Below are 26,788 nucleotides of genomic sequence, written 5' to 3'. Positions count from 1 at the left end.
GGGGTGTAGGGTAAAAGGGCCAAGAAAAGAACACCATGACTCTGACTTGACCCCAAAACTAGGACCAAGAAAAGAATACCCTGACCCTGACTTGATCAGGACCAAAGAAAAGAACATCCTGACCTTGGCTTGACCCTGAGACTAGAGCCAAGAAAAGAACACCCTGATCCTGGCTTGACCAGATGTCTGAGACCAAGCAAGGAAAAGAGTCCTACCAATCCCTGAGCTTGCCCCAGGATCAGTCCACAGAATCCCAGCAATCTCAGGCCACCCTGGAAAGCTTCACCCTTTCCCCCAAGAAACCCTACATAAAGCCTGCCTTCTGCTCAGTTCCCTGCTACTTCTTGCCTGAGCAGAGGCAGCCACCTTCTTGTGTCTCTCCCTATTAGTCTCTTGTGTGGTGTGACTTTGTGGTATTCCTTGGCTCCTGACTACTAAGACGCCTTTCTTCTCAGTGTTGTAACACAATGATGCTGTGACTCAGATAGGCTCTCCTGGTGCCTGTTCTCCCAATTAGGGTCTGATTTGAACTGGGAACCTATCCCTCATCTCCAGTCCACCCACAAAAGAACCCCCAACCATGGTCTTTTTTTAAATTTATACCCAAACATTGCTTCCTCTCCTAATCCTCCCTTCACAGAGTCCCTCTCTCTCAGCCTCCCTCTTCTTCTCCTAAGAAACGATGCTCCCCCAGGCCCTCAGTATCCCTCCACTTGGCACATGAAGTCTCTGCCAGATTAGGTGCATCCTTTCCCACTGAGGCCAGACAAACTCTCTGTCTGCTACACATGTGCCAGGGGCCTATTCCAGCCTTTGTATGTTCTTTGGTTGGTGGCTCAGACTCCCAGGGGTTCAGGTTTGTTGACTCTGTTGGTCTTCCTGCGAGGTCCACATATACTTCAGGGCTTTCAATCCTTCCCCCAACTCTTCCATAAGTGTCCCCATCTTGCATCTAAAGTTTGGCCGTAAATATCTGTTAACTTAGTCAGGGTTTCTATTCCTGCACAAAACATCATGAACAAGAAGCAAGTTCGAGAGGAAAGGGTTTATTCAGCTTACACTTCCACATTGCTGTTCATCACCAAAGGGAGTCAGGCCTGGAACCCAAGCAGGTCAGGAAGCAGGAGCTGATGCAGAGGCCATGGAGGGATGCTTCTTACTGGCTTGCTTCCCCTGACTTGCTCAGCTTGCTTTCTTATGGAACCCAGGATCACCAGCTCAGGGACTGCACCACCCACAGTGGGCTGGGCTCTGCCCCATTGATCACTAGTTGAGAAAATGCCTTACAGCTGGATCTCATGGAGGCATTTCCTCAACTGAGGCTTCTTTTCTTTGTGATAATTCCAGCTTGTGTCAAGTTGACACACAAAACCAGCCAGTATATCTGCTTCTGTTTCTGTTCACTGCTGGGTAGAGACTCTCAGAGGATAGATAGTTATGCTAGGCTTCTGTCTGAAAGTAGAACAGAGTGTCATTAATAATGTCATGGATTGATGCTTGCCCATAGGCCGCTTATCCAACCATGGTCTTCAGGGTTGTGGCTGGCTCTCTTCATCTGACCCTGTCTTCCACCCTTAGAGCTACAACCCTGCAGTTTCTTTAGGCCCAGTCAGGCTATTGTGTTCCCTTGGTCTCTTCTCCTGACATCCCTTTAGAACTGCCCACGATCCCACTGTTCCTCTGGGTACTCAAGGCTTTTGTGACCCCATTTCCAACCCTTTCCTGTGAATGAGACACATTTCCTCATCCCTTCTAGAGCTCAGTTTCATCCTCACCTTCTAGCCTGCTTGCCTTCTCATCCTCACAAAGTCCTTGGTACCAGTCATGGAGTCTCTCCTCAGGCCCAGCTAGGCTAAGCTGCTGACCGTGGTTGATAGGCAATGAAGCACAGAACAGTTTGTGGTTACTCTGATCTTCCTTGAGTCCTGGAGAAGCCTTCAACTCCAGACCACAGTGACATTTTTTTTTCTCCCGGTCCCTTCTCTCATTCATGGGAACAGTATCTTCCATACCCTCCCATCCCCTTTGGGATGCCTTTCTGAAGACCTCTAGCCTCTACACCAGGCAATTAATCTGAAGGTCCCTAAACTTCTTCATCTTTGCATTCAAATTAGGCCTCAATATCCCCCAAGATAGTCAGACCAAATGGCTGCCTAATGGCACCCTAGACCGCAATATCATTCAGGGCGTTTACAAATACTGTGAGCCCTGTTTTATATGTTCAACTTTCCCCTTTTCTCTGCTCTAAGCTGTGTCTTGTTTAGAGGTTTTCTCTAAAATCTAGGTCCCATATCAGGCAAGCCACCTGACTATGTGACAGGGAAAGGAAAGCAAAACCAATAAAGGTACAGACTACCCTCAGGGGGACTATTGCTTCTCGGCTCATTCTCGTGGTTTTGGTTTAACTCTAATATGTTTGCTAAGGTATAAATCTTATCTCAAGATTTGTAAGACTATTAGGTAAGCTTTCTGTACTTCGAGATTTGTAAGCAAATGGGGTTTAAAGTTCTGTGAAATCTGTAACAAATGGTTAACTTAAAACCCGAAATACCAGGATTGATGGTTAAAAATCTATACGTAGGTAATTTTACAGGAAACATGGCTTGTTGCCGTATTAGCTGCTGTCCTCCCATTGGGATGGAGGTAGCCATGAGGCTGGCAGCCATTCTTGCTAGGGAAGGGTGAACTATGTCATGGGACTTCACTCCCGTTTAATTGATTAAGAGTGACTATGTGGCATAAGCCAGCCAAGGAGCAAACATCTAGCTATGAAGCCCAAACCAGATGATTCCTCTTCTCTTCTTCAGTCACACTAATGAGCCTCTCGTTCCTTTAGTGGCCTCATCCCACAGCTCCTCTCTCTCTCTCTCTCTCTCTCTCTCTCTCTCTCTCTCTCTCTCTCTCTCTCCCTGGCTCCCGGAGCCTGCTACATTCTGGGATCCCATCATGTGGACATCTCTCTAGTCATTAAGACACTTGGTCCTCTCCCTCTATTGTAATGCTCCCCTTTCCATCCCCCTTCCCCCTTCGAGCTGCCTGCAAAGCCCTTTGTCTTCCTTAGCTCTGTCCTGGAAGTCTCACCATTCCTCTGTGCCCTCCTAGTCTTTTTTCTTTTCTCTCAGCTTCTACTTGAGGCTTATAGAAACTCCCTCTGGCAGAGTTTTTGGGACCCTTTCTCTCCAGGGGCTCAGATTTTATTAAAGCCTCTCACTGTTACTACAAACAGCTTAGCCTCAAATGGCTAAAATTAGCATGCTCAGTTTTCAATAATGGGCCAATTCTGCCACTGTACAAACAAATGATCTAAAAATCTTATATTTCTAAACTTGCTCTCTCCTTCTTTCTCTCTATTTTTTCTATCTATAACTATCCAGGGTAACTCTTACATACAGATGACTATCATCCAAGAGACCCCACCCCTAACCAACAGCCCATCCTAAGAAGGTCAGGAAGTTGCTCTCTCTATTCTGCTGTCCAAGGCTGGTTCAGTTTCCTGTAACTCTGCATCTGTCTCTCCTTTCTGGGGCTTACCCTGTATGCCCATTTTCTCTATTTTTGTTGATAATTCTTGTCCTGAAAACAACAATCATAAAAAAACAGGTTTTATGAAAGATAGGACTAAAAGTTTGTACAATCAAGTATTAAAGCTGCACCTCCATGCAGTCATAAACAAGAACGTACCTTGTACTGGTGGCTGGACTCCATGATCTAAGAGTCACGTAAGTGGTGTTACTAATTTGTTTTGTTGTTGCTGTTGTTTTTTAAAGACATGAAGGAGTGGGTCATGGGAAGCAACTGAACTTGGCAATGTGTGACAAGACTGAAGGTCCTAAAGACAGCCCGTGAGAGGCTCTTGGTGAGAACACAGCCCAATTGTAATGAGAGTCTATGAAAATGTATCAAGGTCTAAGGGTGTGAAACTTGTAATGTCTAAAAGCATAAGAAGGTGTTTTTTTTAAGGCATGTAAATAGAGGTTCTGAAGGAAGTGGCTTGAGGTAATGAAGATGTTTAACATTCCTTTCCCTTTCCATGCTATTGTTAAGATTTCAAAGGTTCAAGTCCTACCCCTAACCCTAACATTAACCCTAACCCTAACCCTAACCCTAACCCTAACCCTAACCCTAACCTAACCCTAACCCTAACCCTAACCCTAACCTAACCCTAACCTAACCCTAACCCTAACCCTAACCCTAACCTAACCCTAACCCTAACCCTAACCTAACCCTAACCCTAACCCTAACCCTAACCCTAACCCTAACCCTAACCTTAACCCTAACCCTAACTACCCTTTCTTGCACTCCTCAGTATGATCACTAATGTTGCCACAGGAACTGTGAGACTGACTAGTTCCCTAACTACCTATTGTCAGTCTTCCTCTCAGTTTATCCAGGATCTCCAGCAGCTGGCTCAGGCCATCCTCACCCTCCAGGGCCAAATAGACTCACTGGCTGCCATAATGCTGAATGCAGTGAGGGGATATTTACTAATAGTGACAAGGTCTCTGCCTCTTCTTCAGGGAGGAATCAACCAGTCAGGTAATAATAAAAGATAAACTCTATCCCGTGGTAGTGGTGGGTGTCTTTAATCTCAGCACTCAGGAGGATCTCTGTGAGTTCTTGGCCACCCTGATCTACACAGTGAGTTCCAGGACAGCCAGGGCTACACAGGGAAACCCTGTCTCAACCTTCCTCTCATCTCCCAAAGCAAGCTGGGTATCCTGGTGCACACCTTTAGTGTCTCAGCACTCAGGAGGCAGAGGCAGGCTGTTTAACATGGGTGAAGCCAGCCTTGTCTACACAGTGGGGATTACATAGTGAGATCTCACAGCAAAAACAAAAAAACAAAACACACAAAAAAAATGACAAATAAACAAAAAACTCACAACCTCCACTCAGGTCAAGATAAAGATACTCCTCAATTTACAAATTATATCCCCACCCCACCCCCACACGAAGAATCATCATAGGAGCAATTTCAGGCTGGAGTGACATGTGTTCTCTTCACTAAACTGCCAGGTGTTCCACTCAGGCAAGAATGATTGTCGAGGCCTCTGATAAAAATCTGAAAACCTAGCCCTTTCCTTGAGAAGTCCGTGAGCTTCCAGGTAGGGCTCCTGGCCAATGAGCCACTCAGTCCTATTAGCTTGATAATCAGATACAAAACCTAGGATAAGAACGGCATAGCAATAAAAATATATATCAATGAAAAATCACCTTTTCAGAACTTTTGTGTGACCAATGGTCACGTTGACTTGATTGGCAGATACTGAGACAGGAGCTAGAGTAGCCGAGAAGGGAGCCATGGGGCTCGGGGCAATGCCTGAGAAGGAGAGCGGAGATGAAGTCTGAGGGAGGGCAAGATATCAGACTTCCTTGTCTAAGCAATAGACGGCTTTCTGTTCTTCTCCCTAGGTTTTTAGGTCAGAGGCACGCCTTTTCAGTCTCGTTCTCATCCCCCAGTATTGCACAGAAAGCTGTTTTGCCATGGCTGCCTAGATAAACAACTGGGGTTCTGCCTTCAAAGGACAAAAGCTGGAGGAGAAAAAAGGGAAGCATTTAGAACTGTAAGACAGATTGATAAGACACAAAAATCCTACAGAGTGGACTCAGCAGTGATGATATTATCTAAGAGAATAGCCTTATTCTTGCTAGGGCATGCCAAAGTATTCAAACACGAACTGACAGGAGGATATCTGCAGAGACATAGTTTCAAATGGCCCGAGGTGAGGTAGTCGGTGAGTAGCCAATGGTTAAGTGGTGATGTGTTAGGTGGAAGACACGATGGTGTTCTTTGCACATTCTTCTCTAAGCTTAAAGATTTCTGGGTAAAAAGTCAATGACGCATATGTCTGAAGCATTGTTCTCCAAATACACAGCATCCACCGTAAGCCCACCTGTAGTAAGAATGTGTATTTGGCTGGGAGAATGGGTTCTTTCTGTTGTTATACCTTAAATGGTTCTACATTCACATATGTTGCCTTTGTATCCATATAATATTTTTATATAAAATCTAAGTGAGACCAAAGATCTATTCTTCTGTCTCTCTGGTGCTTCTCACTATGCCCCTGCTTCTGGGCCTCAATAAAATAGGCCACTTACAAACTACACTTCTCAATGGGAATCACTTGTTCCTCGAACCTCCCCCAGACACTTCCTTCAGGAACTACTGCCCAGGTGAAACAGCCCTTAAAACTGCTCTACCAGAACAAATGGCTTCTGTCACCCCTGAGTGCACTTCTCGGTACAAGGATTCTACCCACAAACCTCTCTTGGTCCTGTGAGGTTCCTGCCCCATCCTGTCCTCTGAGTCACTCACTGCCTCTGTCTCCTGACATCAGCCTTACTGCTGAGAATCTCTCAGTTAGTAAACTACAAGGTTGTTCTTGCAGGTTTCTCTGGAACCTGCCACAGTCTTTACTCCTACAGACCCAGCTCTTGGATCTCACCCTGACACAGGTCAAAAGAAACGGAAGTCTATGAATATGTGCTTACTCTAACAAGCCAGCATTCTTGACATCCTGCTGTGTGTATCAACCTAACCCCAGCGTTTTGGATGGCATGATTTTAAAAAGTATTTTATACGTCACAGGTAAAATGTTTCTCCATAAAGCCTAATGAGGAATTCTCTAGTCCCTGACTCAACACTTCAGAATGTTATCCAATAACTTCTTTTTTTTTTCTTTTTTCTTTTTTTCGGAGCTGGGGACCGAACCCAGGGCCATGCGCTTGCTAGGCAAGTGCTCTACCACTGAGCTAAATCCCCAACCCCTTCCTTTTTTATTATTATTTTTAAAAAATGTTTGTAGGCATAGGAGTTTTACCTATGGCCAAAAGAGACCATCAGATCCCCTGGGACTGGAAACTGAGCTGCCATGGATGCTGGGAACTGAGACTAGGTCCTCTGGAGAGCAGCCGGCTCTTCCTCAGCCCCTTCAAGCTCTTTTGTAGAGTGCACCTGCTCTTCAGTAGATCCCCTTCCACTCTTAATGCACCTCTCCAGAGTTTGCAGAAAATAAATATGGGCCAGGCGTGATGGCATTTATGAACCAGCTTATCTCCATCTTAGGCTAGTAAAAAAACAAAGTTGGTTCAATCCTGTTTGTGATTAAACCTGTTTCCCAAGGACTGGGCTCTGCCTCACCTGTAACCTCACCTACAAGTGGTTCTGTGCTGCCTGTTCCAGGAATCAGCAACCATATGTCTGTTTCAAAAAGTTGTCATGACCATCTTGCAATCCTACCTTTGATTCGAAAGGTTCTCTCTCTCTCTCTCTCTCTCTCTCTCTCTCTCTCTCTCTCTCTCTCTCACACACACACACACACACACACACACACACACACACACACACACACACACACGAGCGGTTTGGAAACCCCCTACCACTGAGCTATAAAACCCTTATCTTGCCCTTATTGAGAGGCAGTCCATGCTCATGAATTAAGAAGCTTGTTTTAACTAATTTGGCCACGATGATTTGGGAGGGTGATTTTCCTCCTTGAATCTTTGGGATTAACATCACATACCTCAATGGGGTAGAGACAAATGGATCTGTTTGAGTTCCAGGCCATCCAGGGCTACATAACGGGACTAGGGACAGTAACTTAGGGTAGGGGTGAAAACAATGAGGGGGTTGTTGAAATTTAAAAAGTCTAAGGTGCTCCCTTTCTTGAAGGACATCCAGGAAGATCAAATGGGAGTGGAGGGTTGAGGGGGATGCTTAGAGAGCAAGGGCAGGACTGCCAAGTAGCTAGTGAGCGGTTGAGGGGTTGGGTGAGACTGGAGGCCAGATAGCCAGGCATCCAGGCAGCAGTGGAGTTTGATTACATGAGCTGGAAGGAAGGGAGTCTGGGTTTCTTTGCATGCCTTGGTGAGGTTTGACCTGGTCCTAACTCAAAAAGATCCAACTTTTCCTTTTCACTGGTTTTTGTTGTGTTGTGTTGTTGTGTTGTGTTTTTACCAAATATGCTTCCCCTCCGGCCATTTTGGTTTCCCTGCTCAGTCTACAAAGCTGCGTGCTGCTGTGTGGCTAACCTCCAAACCAGCTGAACTCCAATGACCTTTTCTCTTTTCTTCTCTCTTTTCCTCTAGGCAGCTACTGCGATTTACAGCTTGGGATGTTTTTCTTTTAAACTCTAAAAAGTCTGCCAGCTCTGAACAAACTTCGTCTCTGGTTGACTTTCAAACTTGGTCTGCCTTTTAATTTCATTGGTAGAGAAAGGAAACCTGTTCCTGCACCTCCACACAGTAAATGCTGGCAGTGGCTCTTAAGTATCGGGATGTGGGCCCTGGGCGACCTTCTCCTCCTCTAAATTCCTGTTGCTCACTGACTTCTCCTGGGCCCTAGCCATAGTGGAAAGGAGGCAGGGAGAAGGGTAAACCCCACAAATCTCATCTTAAAAGGAACAGCAGATAGTTACTGTGCAGCTATTTTAAGTGACCATGGCCTGGGCACATGGATTTAAGTCACCCCAAATCCCATGTTCCAATGTGGAAACAGTTTCATGGAGTTTTATGGTTTCACGGATCAAAGAAAGCCTTAAATCAAAGCAAGTTTAAAACACATTGGTGGGAAAGCAGAGAGACAGGCACAGAGAGATGGAAGAAACTTTCCTATAAGCCCAAGACGCATCCGATGGCATTCTTAGCATTTGGGTTGGTCGAAGCTAGTGGTCTGCTAAGTTAATAGATTCTAAAATGTTTTTTAATCTGCTAGTTGCAACGTGTTACTACTTCAGACACAGAGCTGGTCAAGAAATGCTCTTCAGCGGGCTGGGGCGGTGGCTAGAACTTAACCCAGAATAAGGTAATAGTTCCCTGGACCAGCAACATTCCAATCTCTCTGCGGTTCTGAAGTTCTAATCTGTCCATCAGTTTGCAGGCACCCCATCTTTTCAGGAGTTTTTAGTGGAGTCCTGGGAGAAGTGAAAGGGGCATGTGTTGGAGAGATGGAGAATAAGAGCCCATCAGAGGCAGAGAGAGAGGTGATCTCTGTGAGTTTGAGGCCAGCTTGGTAGATGTAGTTAGACCTTGTCTGAGAGAGAGAGAGAGAGAGAGAGAGAGAGAGAGCAAAAGAAAAATGTTGGTTCATATAAAATGGGGGAAGTGGGTATCTCTGAGACTGGCAGAGGCTTTTCATTGACAGCATTAAAGGAACCCAGTGGCTTCTCCCTGTCTCACCAGCTCCCAGAGTGAAATTCACTGTTAATCTGGGCGGCAAGTTTAGAAAGGAATTTTATCTTAAGATTTTACAGACAAGAGCTCAAGAGAAGTAAAGGTGTCACAGCGCCTATGCAAGAGAAGCGGGTTCTGTGAAGTGGCACCATCGAGCCACTAATAGGGCTGATTTACCCGAGTGATGGCAGAAACGGGGTGAGGTACAGAGGTAGTGCATCAGGCCAGCTGGCACAGCAACGAGGCGTCCAGGTGCCTCTCCGTTTCAGTCAAATCTTCACATATAGTTTCTGGGCTGGGGAGGTGGGGGCTGGGGTAGGAGTCGGATGGGCAGGGTTGTGCTTATTTAGTTGTGTAAAAGGGAAAGAGAAGGATAACAAGAAACCAGACATGGAATTAGGGCGCTCTCTTCTGGAATGCTTTGCTTCTAGTTAAGTCCTAACCAGGAACATTTTCCGATCTCTGGCCAAGTTTAAGAATTTGAGCTACTTGATTTCCGAGTTCCTTCCCTAAAACTGCCTGGCCAATTCGTACCTCACCTTGGGCTGGTTTGCATAGCACAGGCTTTCCTTGCATGCTCTGTTGCACACGGTTCTACTTATAACTTTGTGCATCGCACATCTCAAACGAGCAGTATAGGGACAGAGGTACAGCTCCACGTTGTCACTTACAGCAGCCTGAGAAGTTTCCTTAATCTTTTAGGGGCCTTGGGTAAAACTGGATCCTTGGCTTCAAACAGATGGTGAGGCAGAATTCAGGATGAGACACTATGAAAGGAGCTGTTATTTAAATTGGGGGGATAGGGAGGAGGACAGTCAGAGGAAGATTAAGGCATGATGAGAGCATGGTCATGAGCTTCTCAAAGAAATCGCAGTCTACTAAAAGTTTTTTAATTTATCTGAGTACATTGTAGCTGTTTTCAGACACACCAGAAGAGGGCATCGGATCCCATTACAGATGGTCATGAGCCACCATGTGGTTGCTGGGAATTGAACTCAGGACCTCTGGAAAAGCAGTCAGTGCTCTAAACCGCAGAGCCATCTCTCCAGCCCATAGAAGATGCTTTTAACATGGATTCTAAACATGGATCTTGAGAGAAAGCAAGATGCTTAGGGAAACAATAAGGTATATTCAAGTGTGGGCGTGGGCGTCTCAAGGGAGAGTTGCCATAAATGTCTTAGCAGTGACTACTATTGAAAGGAAAAAGTTTAAAATTGCCCCCTAGACAAAAGTTGAAGCCAAAAGAAAGAAAAATAGTCGTGTCCTGGAACTACCTGTCCCAGGAACTAGCTGATCACAGAAAGAGTAACTGTACCAGCTGGTTCAGCCATTTTGTTCCAGAAACTAGCTAACCATAACAGCAGCTGACTATAATAGCAGCTGACCATAGTAGCAGGAACTGGTTAACCATAAAGTTAGATTAAAATCTTAAAGAAGAATCATGAGAAACAGAAGGTTCTTCCTTGTGATTCGGTATGGTTTTTCCTTTAAATACCCTTCTTCCAACCATTCGAGGTCGAACTCCTCTACCCCTGTGTGGGATACGAGTCTCGACCCCAGTGCACTGGTTTCTGTTGTCCCTATCAATAAACCTCTTGTTGATTGCATCAAGGTCGGTCTCTCGTGAGTTATTGGGGGGTCGAGTCATCCCAAGACTTGAGTGAGGGTCTCCCCACTTCGGGGGTCTTTTACTATATGTGCCATTTTGATGGCTTTCAAATGATATCTGAAAAGACTGCTAAGATTTTTCTCCTTTTTCACTTTGGTGCAGATTATACAGATGTGTAATTTTGTTTTATGTGTATGGGTGTTTTGTACGTTTGTGTAACAAGTACTCGCCTAGTGCCTCCAGAAGCCAGGAAAAGGCGCTGATTGAATCCGCTAGAACTGGACTGTTGTGAACCACCATGTAGGAGCTGGGACCTAAACTCTTATTCTTTGGAGGAGCAACCAGTACTCTTGTACTTTGTTTGGATGTTTGGGTTTGGTTTGTTGGGTTTTGTTTTTTTTTTTTTTTTTTTTTTTTTTTTTGGTTTTTGAGACAGGGTTTCTCTGTATAACCCTGGATGTCCTGGAACTTGCTCTGTAGACCAGCAGACGGAGCTTCAAACTCAAAGATCTGCCTGCCTCTGCCTCCCGAGAGCTGGGAGAAAAGGCGTTCACTACCATTATCACCAATACTTTTAATCACTAAGCCATTTCTCTTCTAGCCCTTAGTTTTGGTTGTTGTTGTTGTTGTTGTTTGTGTTTTCAGTAAGTGGCTCCAGAGGTGTCACTAAGGAAATAATAATCTGATAAAGCAAAGCCATGAACCACTGCAGGTGTGTGTGCACGCCATGGCACACATGTGGAGATCAGAGGAAAACTTTCTCCAGTTGTTTCTCTCCTTCTAACATGGGGTGCAGAGATTGAACTTGGGTCTTTGTCTCAGTTAAGGCTGCCATTGCTTACAGTTTTAAAGGGTTAATCTGTGAAGGCCATGGTGGAGAGCACAGCTGCAGGTAGGCACAGCTGAGGTAGGCACAGCTGCAGGTAAGCACAGCTGCAGGTAGGCACAGCTGAGGTAGGCACAGCTGCAGGTAGGCACAGCTGCAGGTAGGCACAGCTGCAGGTAGGCACAGCTGCAGGTAAGCACAGCTGCAGGTAGGCACAGCTGAAGGGAGGCACAGCTGCAGGGAGGCACAGCTGCAGGTAGGCACAGCTGCAGGTAGGCACAGCTGCAGGTAGGCACAGCTGCAGGGAGGCACAGCTGCAGGTAGGCACAGCTGCAGGGAGGCACAGCTGCAGGGAGGCACAGCTGCAGGGAGGCACAGCTGCAGGGAGGCACAGCTGCAGGTAGGCACAGCTGCAGGGAGGCACAGCTGCAGGGAGGCACAGCTGCAGGTAAGCACAGCTGCAGGTAGGCACAGCTGCAGGTAGGCACAGCTGCAGGGAGGCACAGCTGCAGGGAGGCACAGCTGCAGGGAGGCACAGCTGCAGGTAGGCACAGCTGCAGGTAGGCACAGCTGAAGGGAGGCACAGCTGCAGGGAGGCACAGCTGCAGGGAGGCACAGCTGCAGGGAGGCACAGCTGCAGGTAGGCACAGCTGCAGGTAGGCACAGCTGAAGGGAGGCACAGCTGCAGGGAGGCACAGCTGCAGGGAGGCACAGCTGCAGGGAGGCACAGCTGCAGGTAGGCACAGCTGCAGGGAGGCAAGCACAGCCCTGGGACAGTAGCTGAGCATTTATATCTAATCTGCAAGATGGAGACAGAGAGAAAGTGAGCCTGGAGCTGGCAATGACTTGTAAAACCTCAAAGCCCAACCCACCAGCTCCTCCAGCAAGCCACACCTCCTAATCCTTCCTAAATACTCCAACAACTGGGAACCAAACATTCGAGTATATGAACCTTAGAAATAGAAAAATCTTAGAGACAAAGAAAACATTAAAATACACAGGCAAGTTTTTGCTTCAGAAGCTTCTAATCTCTCATTTCTTCATTTGACCCCAGGATGAAATACAGCACCCTCAATAGCATAATAGGCATGGGGAAATTTTCCTAAAGATGCCATCGAACCTATTAAAACCCAGTATATCGCCGTGACCAGAGCAAGCTTCTGGAATTCCTTTCTATCAGGTTTGCTGCATCTTTTAACCAGTTGACTTTGTTCAGCTCAGCACATCGACCAATGGTTACCTGCCCAAGAAACTAAAAAGAGGTAGCTAAGAGTAGACCTTGTGCTGAACTTTATTTTATTTTATTTTTTTGGTTCTTTTTTTCGGAGCTGGGGACCGAACCCAGGGCCTTGCGCTTCCTAGGTAAGCGCTCTACCACTGAGCTAAATCCCCAGCCCCAACTTTATTTTTATTTTACTTTATATCTATGGGTTTTGGCAGAGGCCAGAATAGATTCAAGGTATAGTTAAAGACGGCTATGAAACATTGTTTCTGTGCTGGGATTTGAACCTAGGTCCTCTAGACGAGCAGCCAATAACTTAGCCACTGCGTCATCTCTCCTGCACCTTGTGCTAAACATTTCTCAAATGGCCAAATCATTTTTCAGTCCTACTGGCACCAAGGAATACACTGTTTCTTGACATCTGTGTCAGCACTTGCTAAAATTGGTCTTTTTTATCCTAGCCATTCTAGCAAGTAGAAGCCATCTTTCAGAGCTAAGGATGGATTTCAGGGTCTGGGCAAAGGCAACACAGAGCCACATCCCTAGTGAAGTGCTATCTCACTGTAACTTTTTATTTTAAAAAACATTAATTAAAAATATGTGTACCTGGGGGCTGGAGAGATGGCTCAATGGTTAAGAGCACTGACTGCTCTTCCAGAGGTCCTGAGTTCAATTCCCAGCAACCACATGGTGGCTGACAACCATCTGTAATGGGATCTGATGCCCTCTTCTGGTGTGTCTGAAGATAACTACAGTGTACTCATATATAATAAATAAATCTTTATTTTAAAAAAGTGTACATGTATGTGTGCCTGTAAGTGCAGGTTGCCAAGGAAACCAGAGGCGTCAGAACCCATGGAGTGGAAAGTGCATGCATGTGTAAGCTATCTGATGTGCATGCTTGAAGTAAAGTCCAGTTCACTGCAAGAGCAGCGGGTACTCTACTGAGCCAGCTCCCCGGTCCCTATGATTCTTCTTTCTAAGGTAGGCGTGCACACAGATCATCGTCATAGAAACCCACCGACTAGGCTGGCTGCAGTAGCTCCTCAGGCCACAGATAATAAACCCTGAAGCCCGAGGTTGGTTCTGAGTCTTGGAAAGTCTCCTTCACCGTTCTGGAGAAGGGGTGTAGTGTGTGGAAGACACTGGAAGCTTCTCACACACACTAGATAGGCAGACAGGGTTCCTTGGTGACAGCTTCATTGTCCAGCTGCAGACAGCAGGAAGTGGTTGGTGGGCCTCCCTCATGCAGTTTTCTCAGCCTGAACGATCAACCCTGCTTCCCAGTGAAAACCCACAATAGCTCAGCAAGAAGATGCTTCTCCAGAAAGTAGCCAAGCAGTCTGTGCTCACTGCATTTTACTTGTCTTTCCTTCCATTGTTGAATTTTTAAAATTCTCTTTTCTTCCTTCTCTGTAGTGGCTTGAACAAGATGTCCCCATAGTCTCAAACATTCAAATATTTTGGCCCAGCTGGTGGCACTGTTTGGGCAAATTCAGTCTGGCCTGGCTCTAGGAAGTATGTCACTGGAGACAGGTTTTGAGGTTTCAAAAGTCAAAGCATTTCCAGTGTGCTGTCTCCTTCCTCTCCCTCTCCTTCTCCCTCTCCCTCTCCCTCTCCCTCTCCCTCTCCTTCTCCCTCTCCCTTTTCCCGGCCTCTCCAAAGGCCTCCTGTGGCCTTTGCTCTGCCAACATGAATTCTAGTCCTCTGGAACTGTAAGCCCCAATAAAACTCTTGGTCGTGGTGTTTTATCACAGCATTGACTTTGAACAGCCACGAACTCCTGATGCTCCTCTCTCTACCTCTCAGATAGCTGAATTACAAGTGTGTGCCATATCTGGCTTCTGTGGGAAACTTGTGATAATCAGGGACAAAGTCTACCATTAACCAGATAGCCTTCTAGGGCTAGGTGCATAGTGGAGAACTCTCTCCTTTGCAGAGTTTCTCCTTCTCCGACCCAGGGAATTCTAAGCTCCCATACTCACCTCTGCATGAGGAATGTCACGTAGCCTCAATTAGTCTATAGGAGCAATTTCCTTTCTCCTGACAAAACCTGTTCAGCCAGCACCTGAGAGGCCTGAAAAGTTTCCCCATGCTAACGAGACAGTCCATGTACCCTAAGCCCCCAGCCCATCCTGGATGTCCCTACTCTCAGTTCCCCAAAACTTTATAAGCCTTCATTTACTCTAAGTAAAGTTGATCTGTCTTCTGACTGAGGGTCCTTTATGTACCCACAGGGCTTCTGAGCCTCCTGTGCTAAATCTATGCTCCCACTGCCTTCACAGACTGTATCAGCCAATGATCCATGAGACCCGACAGTGGGAGATCCTCAGCTTCATTATTGTTTCCTTGTTCCATTTATGTTTTTATTTATTTTATTTTGTGTGTGTGTGCATGTTCGATTGTATAGATGTGTACCTCATGAGTGCTTGAGCCTGCAGACGTCAAATCAGAGCACCGAATCCTCTGCAGCTAACGTTATAGGTGGCTTTGAGCCACCATGTGGATTCTGGAGCCAATCCTGGGTCTTCTGCAAGAGCATTAGTTGAACTTAATTATAGAGCCATCCCTTCAGCCCTCTTTACTGTTCGTTAACCTAAAGGGACTTTAACATTGGTGTTTTTCTGTAGTCTGACTCCCTTAGTAGAAATGTGAACTGCCAGACAAAAAACAACACTGTCCAGTTGCTGACCTCTAGGCTCCTAATGCCTACGCCATTTAAGTAAAGGAATAGCATACTCTGTACCAATTACTTTAATGATACATTGTTATGATAAAACACCAGGACCAAACAAGACTTCTGCAAGGAAGAATTTATTTTGGCTCTGAGTTAAAGGAAGAGTTCATAATGGTGAGGCAGGCATAGCACCCAAAGCTGGCCAGAGGAGGAAGGTGAGAGACCCCACCACCTCCACCACACACAGAAAGCAGAGAAAAAGTAAGCAGGAAAAACACGCAACTTCCTCCGCCAGTGACGTACCTCCTCCCCCAGTGACGTACTTCCTCCCCAGTGACGTACTTCCTCCAGCAAGGCTGTACCTCCTGAAGATTCTGTAACCTCCACAAGCCTCCACCAACTTCAGACTAAGTGTTGAAAAATTCGAGTCTGTGAGGAACATGTTTCATTCTATCCTAGCGTGTTCTCCTACTCAGCAGCCTAAAAGGATACCAGTGGCTCTGACAAGAACGTTTGAATGCTTTCGACTTCCCTGGCTTTAATGAAAGACAGCATCAACTGACTTGAGTTGCAGCGCTGCATATAGGTGCTTGCGTGTATGTGTGCATGTGTACACATATGTATACGTTTTCTGGCATTTCTATCTCAGTACACCTCAGTACATCTGATGCCCCTCCCGGGCCCCGCCTTTTGCAACACATTTTATTATTGGAATGGTAAAGTTTCGGACTAAAATAGCTCTGTGATAGAGTACTTGGGTTACCAAGAGGGTGACTCTAGATTCAACCCCTTAGCCCACTAAATAAATAAATAAACAAACAAACAAACAAACAAACAAAGAAACAAACGGGATGGGTCAGCAAGACGGTTCAGTGGGTTAGGATACTTGCCACCAAGTGTGACAACCTGGTTTCAATACCCGAGCTCTAGATAAAGAAAGGAAAGAACCCTCCGAATGTGCACTGTGGCACGTGTTTTTGCCCTCCTACAAGTATATCAATAAATGTAATTTTTTAAAAAGCCAAAGCTCAAAGCCAATAGAAAAATGTGTAAGATAAATCCAATGCAGGATCTTAAGTTGATATTGTGGTTCTGCAAAGCCAGCCATGCATACAGTTGAAGCATCAGTAGTGTGTTGATGATGATGCCAGGGGGCTGGGTAGGAACAGATTTGCTTTCTCTGCCGGGTAAGTCAAAGGCAGGAAAGAAATGTGTCTTAGGGTTACTGTTACTGTGATAAAATACCATGACCAGAGCAAGTTAAGGGGAAAGGGTTTCTTTGGCTTACACTCTTATATTATACTCGATTACCGAAGGAAGTCAGGGCAGGAATGTGGAGGCAGAAGATGATTCAGAGGCCATGGAGGAGTGCTGCTTACTGACTTGCTCCTTGTGGCTTGCTCAGCCTGCTTTCTTATAGAACCCAAGACCAGCCCAGGTATGGCACCACCCATAATGGGCTGGGCCCTCCCCCGTCAATCACTAACTTAGAAAATGCTCTACAGGTTTGCCTGGAGCCCAATCTTATGGAGGCATTTTCTCAATAGAGTTTTTCTCCCCTTCGATGACTTTCGCTTGTGTCAAGTTGACATAAACTAGTCAGCACAAAGCATTACTAGAAATCTTGGTGTGTCTTAGCAGAATAATCATATGGTACCTGGGAAATAGGGATTTCCTCCTGGGGTTTTAGTTTCATTAATAAAAGAATTTAAGAAGGGATACTAACAGAAGCTCAGGCACAAAGAACAGAGTGAAAAAGAAACTTGAGGATTTGTTAAGAGCTTGGAAGAAAAACCCCAGGCCAGGTGTTCTGTGAAATCTCACAGTTGCCAGGAAGGGAAGAGAAGAATGGAAAGAGAAAGGATCCAAAGCCTTGAGATAAGGCCAACCGCAGCCACCTGGCAGCCACACAGTGTGGGTGTGTGTGGAGGTGTGGGGCTATAGTAATCCCAGATCATGTATATGGCATTTTGAAAGCATGCTTAGGCAATGGCCACCATCCAAAAGAAGGGCCTGGGGCAATGGCTCAGCAGTTATGAGTACTTGTTGCTCTTAAAGAGTTCTATTCCCAGCGCCCACATAGCAGGTTACAACCTGTTGTAAAAATATAAAAAATAAAAAGGTATCTTTTACCTCGCTAGGTCCCGCACGGCAGTGCCCCAAGCTATCTGCTGGATATCTTAATTCTCAGTCAGCAAAGCCTCTCACCCGCGCTGCTGCATCCCATACCACACTGCTGAAGGCCTCTCTCTGAGCCTGGCAGCAATCTCTCTACCTATCTAGTTCCCAAGGCAGGTTTCCATGCCAGGAGCACACATCCCAACTCCGCCGTGGTGGCCCCGACCAGCCACCGCACACTTTCTTACACTTAAATCGCTACATGAAAGAACACACAATAACCTTTGACTCAATTGGTAAGATATAATTGCCCACCTAAACATACAAAGCCCAGTACACAGCCATCTTTAAAAACATTCGTATCAACCTGTAAAGGTACAGCGTGGAATCTTAACGTCACCCGCCATATTGTCCTGTCTCCTGTCTCTTCTTCCTTTCCGTTCCAGTCTCCTCCTCTTACTTAGACTTAGTACTTAATGTCAGCTTCCATTTTCTCTCCGCCATGACTGCCCTCTCTGTCCTTCCTGTCTCTTCCTCTTCCTTCAAACTTTTCTCCTGCCCATCCTTTCTTCTCATCCTATGACAGGCCTCGTTCTATCTTTTACCTGCCTCACCTGTGACAGCATCCCACAAAAACCAGGTATAAGTCCAGTTTCACAGGATCCAACTCCCTCTTCGGGTCTCTACAAGTACCTGGTGTGCATGTGGTGCACAGACGTACACATAGGCAAAAGGCACATATACATTGAAAGGGTTTTGTGGCAAACGGACATCTTGGCAGTCAGGGGTAGGGGGTTGGGGGAGTGTTGGGCCAAGGAATACCACAAAATCACACCATGAAACAAACCTCACACAAGAGATCTATGGAGGGGAAGAGGTGACACAAAGTGGCTGCTCTGAGTGAGGATGGAGTTGGTGGCAGACAGCAGAGCAGGTTGTGATGGTGGGCTTGATGGGGGTGGGGAGGAATGGAGCAAGCGCATAGGGAAAATATAGCAAAGGTAGATGTGTGTCACAGTGACAGGTTGTTAGTGATGCCAGGGCTATTGTCACTGAGTCACTGAAGGTGGGGGAGGGGTGAGGAAGCTCTTGATTCCATGATGAGGATGGTTCTGTTAACACACACGGAATAAAAATACATAAATATTTGGAGAGGGAGAGGAGGGAGGGGGGAAGGAAGATGAGGGAGGAGGAAAGGGTAAGGGAGAGGAGAGGAAAGGAAGAGAAAAAGAAGAGTGAAGGGAGGAAGGGAAGGGAAGGAGAAGGAAGGGAAGGAAAGGGAAAGGAAAGGAAATAGTTATACCTTGGGGAACTTCTTGATGACTCCTAGACACTGCTCCAGGGGCTAGGGATTCTGGGAAGGGAAAGCACATTATCTCAAAGTGAACTTGTAATTTCCAGGTGTGATCCCCTAGCCAGGCACCCAAACTTATTCCATGGAATTGAACCTTAATGGAAAAGACATGTTTCCTTTTAGAGATAGATTTCATTCTCTGCAATAGATACAAACTGGAGATGGGTCACAACATTCTTAAAAAATTAATCAGGTCAAACTAAGTTATTTATCCAAAAGTCAGGGAACAAAATCATTAGAAAAAAATGAGTACAATTCCAGCTCTGCTCTATAGGGCTGGGCTGGAACCCAAGTCTTCATTCATGCTAAGTAGCCACTGTCATAGTGAGTTACATCCCTAACTTATCCCTGTCTCTTTTGATTAGACAAACTGTCCTGGGGTTGGGGATTTGGCTCAGTGGTAGAGCCCTTGCCTAGGAAGCACAAGGTCCTGGGTTCGGTCCCCAGCCCCCCCCCCCCAAAAAAAAAGAAAAAGAAAAAAAAAAGTTTGAAAGCAACTGTCCTGTAAGCAAGGGGGAAGCTGCCAGAGACCTCTTTAGGGCTGTTACTCCCAAAAGTGGGAGGAGAAAAAACAAAAACCAACCCAAATCTTCATGGTCAACTTAATAAAAACAAACAATTAATTAGAGCAAGCTTTTTATTCATGTACATGGGCTGCCTCTCCTAAGGTTGGGGAGGCGGGGTTTGAAAGATTAGCATTGTATATGAGGAAGATGTGGTTTTTATAGTTCAGTGGTAGGAGGTTTCCAAATGGGGGATTTGGCAGGTAAAATAGGTGGGAGCTAAAGAAGGTCCAGAGACAGGCCCAAAGTGGGATCCAGCTCAAGGGGAGGCTCCAAGATCTGACTTCATTATTATTGAAGCTATGGGGCATTCACAGAAAGGGACCTACAGTGACTGCCCTCCAAAAGACCAAACAAGCAGCTGAAAGAGTCAGATGCAGATATTTGCACCCAACCAATGACCAGAAGTTGCTGAGCTCTGTGGTTGGATTTGGGAAAAGGTGGAGGAAGCTGAAGAGGAGGGCAACCCTGTAGGAGGACTAGCAGTCTCAACTAACCTGGACCCCCAAGATCGCTCAGACACTGGATCACCAACCAGGCAGCATACACCAGCTGAGATGAGGCCTCCAACACATATACAGCAGAGGACTCCTAGGTCTGGGTTCAGTCAGAGAAGATTCACCTAACCCTCAAGAGACTGGAGGCCTCAAGAGACAGGAGATCTAGTGGGTGGGGAGGGGTGGGTGGGGTGGGGGACATCCTTCTGGAGGTGTGTGGGGGGGGGGGGGGAATGGCAGCTATGGGTTGCCGAACTGTTTCGGGGGAGGGTGGACCGAGAGGGGAATAAAATCTGGAGTGTAAAATAAATAGATAGACAGATAAATAAAGGAGGGAACTACAGAATCAGCACCTAAGTGTAGCAAGTTAGTCATAATGACTTCCTGAAACAAAGACATGATTGCAAGGTGGTTGTAACAGTGTAGTTGTGACAACAGGTGGTCATAACAATTGAAACAAAAGTTGAGTTGCAAGATGATTTGAAACAAAGACTTGGTTGCTGTCTCCTGAAACAGGCAGTACAGAACCATTTGAGTCAAAGTTACAGGTGGGGTCTAGCTCGATCCTTGAGCAGTTTAATCATGGACAAAAATGAGCTTAGTTTGTCATCTTTTCTAAAAGATGGCTTTCAAGCCTAACATGGAGTTACGTTAGTTCATCAGGGTAAAGGTACTTTGTAAGCCTGCGGTGCGTACTGGTGGTTCCAGTTCATTTGTAAGGGAAGAAGAGCAACCAGCAGCATCCTAGGAAACCTAATGGCCCCTGTATTGGTCCGTTTTATGTCGACTTGACACCAACTAAGGTCATCAGAGAGGAAGGATCCTCAGTTGAGGAAATGCCTCCATGAAATCCAGCTGTAAGGCATTTATTTTTTCAGTTAGTGATCGATGGGGGAAGATCCAGCTCATGGTGGGCTGTGGTCCTCCCTTCTCCCCAGGGGCTGTTGGCTATTGGGCCACATGGACAAAGGGAGCAGAGCTGATGAACAGGGTTCAGCCGACCTGTGAGTACTACAGAAATGACTGACTTCCAGGATCAGCTTTAGAGAGCAGCTCAACTTTATTCGGGCTGAGTCAAGGGATATATAGTTTTTGGGAAGTGGGTAGGAATTTCCAGGGTGGTTATGTACTATTGGCTGAAGCTTGGAGTGCTAGGAGTGTCTCATTTGCATGGAATTCTAGGTGCTTGCCGAACAGGTTCTTTTTTAGGAGAAAGGAAATTGAACAGAGTCAAGGACTATGTGCCATTCCTCAGGTAGAAGATGTGGGGGTTGAGCTCCCCGGATCAGGAAGAGAAGAGGGAGCCCTGCTAAGAAAAGGGAGTTCTCCATCTTGTGCAGAACTCAAGAGAGCTGTCTAGATGTGGTAGACTACAACCTTTGGTAACAGGGCCCTGAAGCAATGGGTAGTGCTGTCCCTGGTCCTGGGTTCTATAAGAAAGCAGGCTGGGCAAGCCAGGAGCAGCAAGCCAGTGAGAAGCACCCTTCCATGGCCTCTGCTTCAGCTCCTGCCTCTAGGGTCCTGCCCTGTATGAATTCCTATCCTGACTTCCTTTGGTGATGAACTATGATGTGGAGGTCTAAACTGAATAAACCCTTTCTTCAACTTGCTTTTGGGTGTGGTGTCTTGTCACAGCAATGGAAACTCTAAGGCAGCCACATACCTAAAATTTCAGACACAACTCTTACTTGACTTTGCATCTCAGGGGCTTCGGGGCTCTCTAACACTTCATTATGTTCAGAGTGAGGATATTTAAAACTAAATATACTAAAAATGACAACGGAAGGCAGGCATGATGGCATAGACTTGTGATCTAAGCACTCGGGAGGTAGAGACAGAAGGATCAGGAGTTCTAGGCCATCCTTAGCTACCTAAACACTTTAAGGCCAGTCTGGACTACGTGAAGCCTGACTCAGAAAAACAGAAGCAAGAGGCAAAATGCTGCCCCTCCCCCAACACACAGCTAAAGAAGAGAACAGGGCCACAGGAGTGGGAAAGGAAGAAGTTGGCAAGTGAAAAACCCAGGAGACTCACATGGAAAGAGAGTACAGGTTCCGTGGGTAAAGTTGCTCGCTGCCAAGCCTGACAACCTCAGTTTGACTCCTGGGAGCCACTGGGTGGAAATCGAACATCCGGATTCCCCAAGCTGTCTGTTATTGTACGCCTTTGTACTTATCTAAATACACACACACACACACACACACACACACACACACACACACACACACTAGACAGACAGACCGACGACAGATAAATGTAATTTAAAAACAATGGACAAAGATAACGTCATCTTCCTTCCCTGGTTGGAATTAAACTTGGTTCATGCTTTGTTGGAACTGGGAGACAGTGACAGTGGCAGTGACTGTGTGCTGTGGGGAGATGAGGATTCATACTCTGAGCTGGAAATCGCCTTAGGCAATCCTTGGTGAGTGAGGAGCATTTGGAGGAACCAGAACTCGTCAGGCCACAGTGCCTTGCAGCACACCATTCGCCCTTTGTTTCCTGGCACAGCAGGAGCTCACAACAGTGATGAAAGGAAGGAAGTGGAAACCGAAGCCCAAAGCCAAAGCTCAAGGTGCCCCTCCCTCAACAACAGCTAGAGAAAAGAGCCAGAGAATAGAGCTGGGAAAGGAAGACGTTGGCAAGTGAAATACAGCAGGCAAGAACCCAGCAAAGGGACAAAGGGAATGGAAGTGGAGGCTGAATGGAGACGGGGTTCTTTCATCTGAGGGGAGAGAATGAAGGCGAATGAGTGTGGGAAAGTATTCAGTCTAATTTAGGCCAAGCCTAAAAATGAGGTAGAAAGATTATAGAAAAGGAAACTTTCATTTTTATTGAAATACAAATTAATAACGGCAGAAAAAAAATAAAAACAGGCACACAGCCAGTGTTAGCTCGAAAGATGTTCTTTGGAAATAAAACATTATTACAAAAAGCACACACAACTTACCAGGGAAAAGACCATGCAGATCTTGGGCAAATGAGTCAGGCAGAAGGTACGGCACAGAGTTAAGAGCTCTCTGGCTGTGCCAGGGAGAGGGTGGCACTGGCTGTGCTGACTTTGCTCTTTTGTCTCCATAGATAATCAAGCTATGTGTTGGGAAACAGCTTAAAAGAAGAAGGGGGGGGGGAGGAAGAGGAGGTGGAGGAAGAAGAAGGGAGGCAAGGAAAGGAAAGAAAGGAAAAAAAGAAAGGAAAAAAAACCCCAATATCGTAATCCTCTGTTGTTGCAGAACTGTAGCCCTGAACTTACAGTGGGTGAGAAAAAAATTTATCCTGGAACCAAATATGAGTGACTGTAACCCGGGAGGACAGATTTAGGTTACTCCAAATTTCATGTTCCAACAGGGAAGAGTTTCTATAGTAATGGAACAAAGAAAGTCGTAAGTCAGGACACATTTTTTTGGGCATTGTGATGGCTCAGCAAATTAAGACACTTGCTACCAAGCCTGATAATCTGAATTTGACCCCTGTGACTCCTATGGGGAAAGAGAACTAACTTCTACAAGCTATGGTCTGACCTCCTGGGGCATAATGGCAGGCTCATACGCAAGTGCACATAGCAAGTAAATGAATGAATGAATGAATGATTAAATAAATGTTTTCCCCCAAAGACACTTTTCAAATACATTGGTAGAGACCTCGAAGAAGCAGACTGCAGGAAAGTGAAGAAAGCTTTGCTACAGGTCTTGGATGTTATCTGATACAGTCTTGATTTGGGGTTGGTGGAAGATGCTGGTCTCCTAAATTAAGACATTCCGAAGAGAAGCCAGGCTCTGTCTGTACATTCCCAGCGATTTACCCAGTGGCACAAAGCTGTCAGTCAGTGACAGAGGAAGGCAGTGAGTGGCTGTTTGGTACTGGACTTGTAACATTCCATATTCTTCACAATCCTAAAAGCTCTAAACCAGTGGCTCTCAACCCCTGAGGTCGAAGCCCTTTGGGGGTTGCAAGACCCTTTCACAGGGTCAAATATCAGATATCCTGCATATCAGATGTTTACACTACAATTCACAACTGTAATTTTGTGAGTAGCAACAAAAATAATTTTGTGGGTGGAGGTCACCACACCTCGAGGAACTGTGTTAGGTCGGCCTTGCAGAAAGTTCAGCTTGAGGAACAGCTTCTTTCTGGGAGTTTTGTTTACACGTCCTTTGCTTCCCCAAAACATTAAAGTTGTAAAATCTATCCTTAGCTGTACTGACTCAAGTTATGAAGGAAACACCTAATGAACTGGTATCAAACATCTCTAAACTATGTTGATTAGAAGTAGCACGATCTAGAACAATGCATCTAGCACACCCACTGGCGTGCATAAGAGAAAAATGTATGCATCTTATCTGTACAGATCTTGAATGAATGCAAACAAAACTAGAACATTGGTAGCCATGGTGAGAATTTTCCACCATCACATATTTTGCAATGCTTGGGTGTTTTTGCTTTGTCCTTTGAAAAAGGGTCTCTCTATATCCCTAGGTTTCCTATAAATCAGTATGTAGGCCAACCAGGCTGGCCTTGAACTCAGAGGTCATCCTGTCTCTCCTCCCAAGTGCTAGAATTAAAAATGTGCCCAGCGAGTGCTTAGCTTTTTGTCTATGTGATTGCATTACCCATGGTAAGTTTGTAAAATTACATTGTGTGTGTGTGTGTGTGTGTGTGTGTGTGTGTGTGTGTGTGTGTATGTGTGTGTCTGTGTGTGTGTGTGAAAGTTGGGGACAACTTGCAACAATCTGTCCTTCCCTTCCACCACTCAGGTTTTAGGACTCACACTCTGGTCCTTGGGCTCAGCAGCAGGACCCTTACCCACTGAGCCATCTCATTGACTTTGCCCTTTTGTTTGTTCTTTGAAATATGGTGTCACTGAACCTATGATGATCCTCCTGCTCTGCTTTGTCATGTGCTGGGATGACACACGTCCTGTGCAGTTTCCTTGTTTCTTTCCTCAGGTTTCGCAGCTCTCATCTTTACTCAGTGAGCCATCTCGATGCCCACCCCTCCTACACTGAAAATGTTAAACTAAAAAGAAAACTAAATTGATCGAATTGTTTACTCTTGTTTCAGAAAGGTTTCATGTGGCCCAGGCTGAGCTCAAACTTACTATGTAATGCAAATTGGCCTCAAATTCTTGACACTTCTGCCTCAGCCTCCAGAGTCCTGAAATTCCAGGTGAGTACAACTACATTCAGCTAGACATTGAATATTTTTGTTGGCTTTGGTGTTTGATTCTTCAGTAGAATCGAGGGCCTTGAATATGCTAAGCAAATGTTTTACTAGTGAGCTGTATCTAAAGCCATTGGCATTATCTGTATGTGTTTGTGCATGTGTGTTTAGACATGTTCACATGTGTAAAGGTGTGTATGTGTGTGTGTGTGTGTGTGTGCGTGTGTGTGTGCGTGTTTCCCTATCATTCCTCAGACAGGATCCTCCTGTCTTCACCTCCTGAGCACTGGAACTATGAATGGAAAACACTACCTCCTGGCTTTTTATGTGTCCCAGGTCCCTAATGTTTGTAAGATAAGCATTTTACTGACTAAACTATTCCCATCTCCTTAAACAAATATTTAAGATGCTGGAAAGCAGAAATAGGTAAATGTTATCAATTTGTGCAAAAGTTAAGGACTGAAACATGAACATCACAAAGTGGGATTGGTATAAAAGTCTGTTAGCTGAGTATCCCCCTTTCCTCTCACCCACTCTCTTTTCCTTAAACTTTGGGTCCCTGCAAGAAGTCAGAAATATCTGTAGCCACAGAATCACCCTGGAGACAGGCCAGATAGCAAAGCTTTATCTTCCATAGACTAGATGGGGCAAACCTTGCTGGCGTACATGACCCACACTTGTTGAATACATTGCTTAACTAGCTGCAGTTTTGTTCAAGCATTATCTCTCATCTTAGTATATGATGGTGGTGTTTTATTTTTGGATGAGGCTGGAAGGCAGTCTGATAGCTATTGTACCACAGAAGCCACTAATTTCCATGTTGTCTCCTAGAGTGTATTTTCACTTTTAAATCGTTTGAACTTTTAGTCCATGACGTTGGATGTCTCAACTGAACCTTGTTCGGTATATGCTAGAATCCTGAAGCAGGCTCTAATGCCAGTGAAGGAACAGACTTGCTAACAGCACAAGAGTAAGCAGGCAAAAAGCAAAAGTTTCCTTCTTCCGTGTTTTTCCTTATATAAAACAGCAGAAGGCATGAGCCAGATTAGAGCTGGATTAAAGGTGAATATTTCCAACTCAAGATCAAGGTTAAAGATATGTCTCCCCATCTCAAAGATCCAGATTAAAAGTAGATCCTCACGGTTGTGCTCTCTATTTTGGACTTTTACTCCAGATACAGTCAAATTGACAACCAAGAATAGCCACCCCGTGGCATTTAAACAGAAGCAGTGTGAACCGACGTTACAGGCTTGACTGGAGTTGGAATGAATGGGGCCAGCAGTGTGACAAATGGCAGCAGACCAAGGGTATTTGCTGCTGCACTGTCAGTGTGGACTGGGAAAGGGCACGACTGAGAAATCAAGAGCAGAAGAAAAAAAAAAGACAGGCGTGAGACCCACGGCACGCAGACACTCAGTGGAGTACAAGTCTGAGGGAAGTGAAGCACGCCCTCCACACACACACACACTACCATTCTTTCCTCTTCATGCCTTGCTACTCACCCACCAACGCATCTCTGCTCTTAGCTGCTTCTGTGACATGTGGTCCCCAAAGCTTTAAGTCTTTTCTTGGCCGATGCCCCATCTTCATA

General features: G+C 45.7%; 1 long non-coding RNA gene across 2 annotated transcripts; it reads right to left on the bottom strand.

The window, feature by feature from the left end:
- Positions 1-1,030: 1,030 nt before the first annotated feature.
- LOC148000918 (uncharacterized) lies at positions 1,031-26,781 on the bottom strand. Of its 2 annotated transcripts, XR_015638736.1 has the most exons (4): positions 26,700-26,781; positions 18,927-18,977; positions 5,215-5,320; positions 1,031-1,452 (listed from the first exon to the last, which is right to left on the bottom strand). It is a non-coding gene; the product is annotated as an uncharacterized LOC148000918 (long non-coding RNA). The 2 variants fall into 2 exon arrangements; XR_015638735.1 differs by lacking the exon at positions 26,700-26,781 and having other exon boundaries at positions 18,927-22,910.
- Positions 26,782-26,788: the final 7 nt, after the last annotated feature.

The sequence above is a fragment of the Rattus norvegicus genome, chromosome 15, assembly GCF_021556685.1.
Source record: "Rattus norvegicus strain SHRSP/BbbUtx chromosome 15, alternate assembly SHRSP_T2T, whole genome shotgun sequence".
In the NCBI taxonomy this organism is placed as follows: domain Eukaryota; kingdom Metazoa; phylum Chordata; class Mammalia; order Rodentia; family Muridae; genus Rattus; species Rattus norvegicus.
This window is presented reverse-complemented; position numbering and strand designations above follow the sequence as displayed.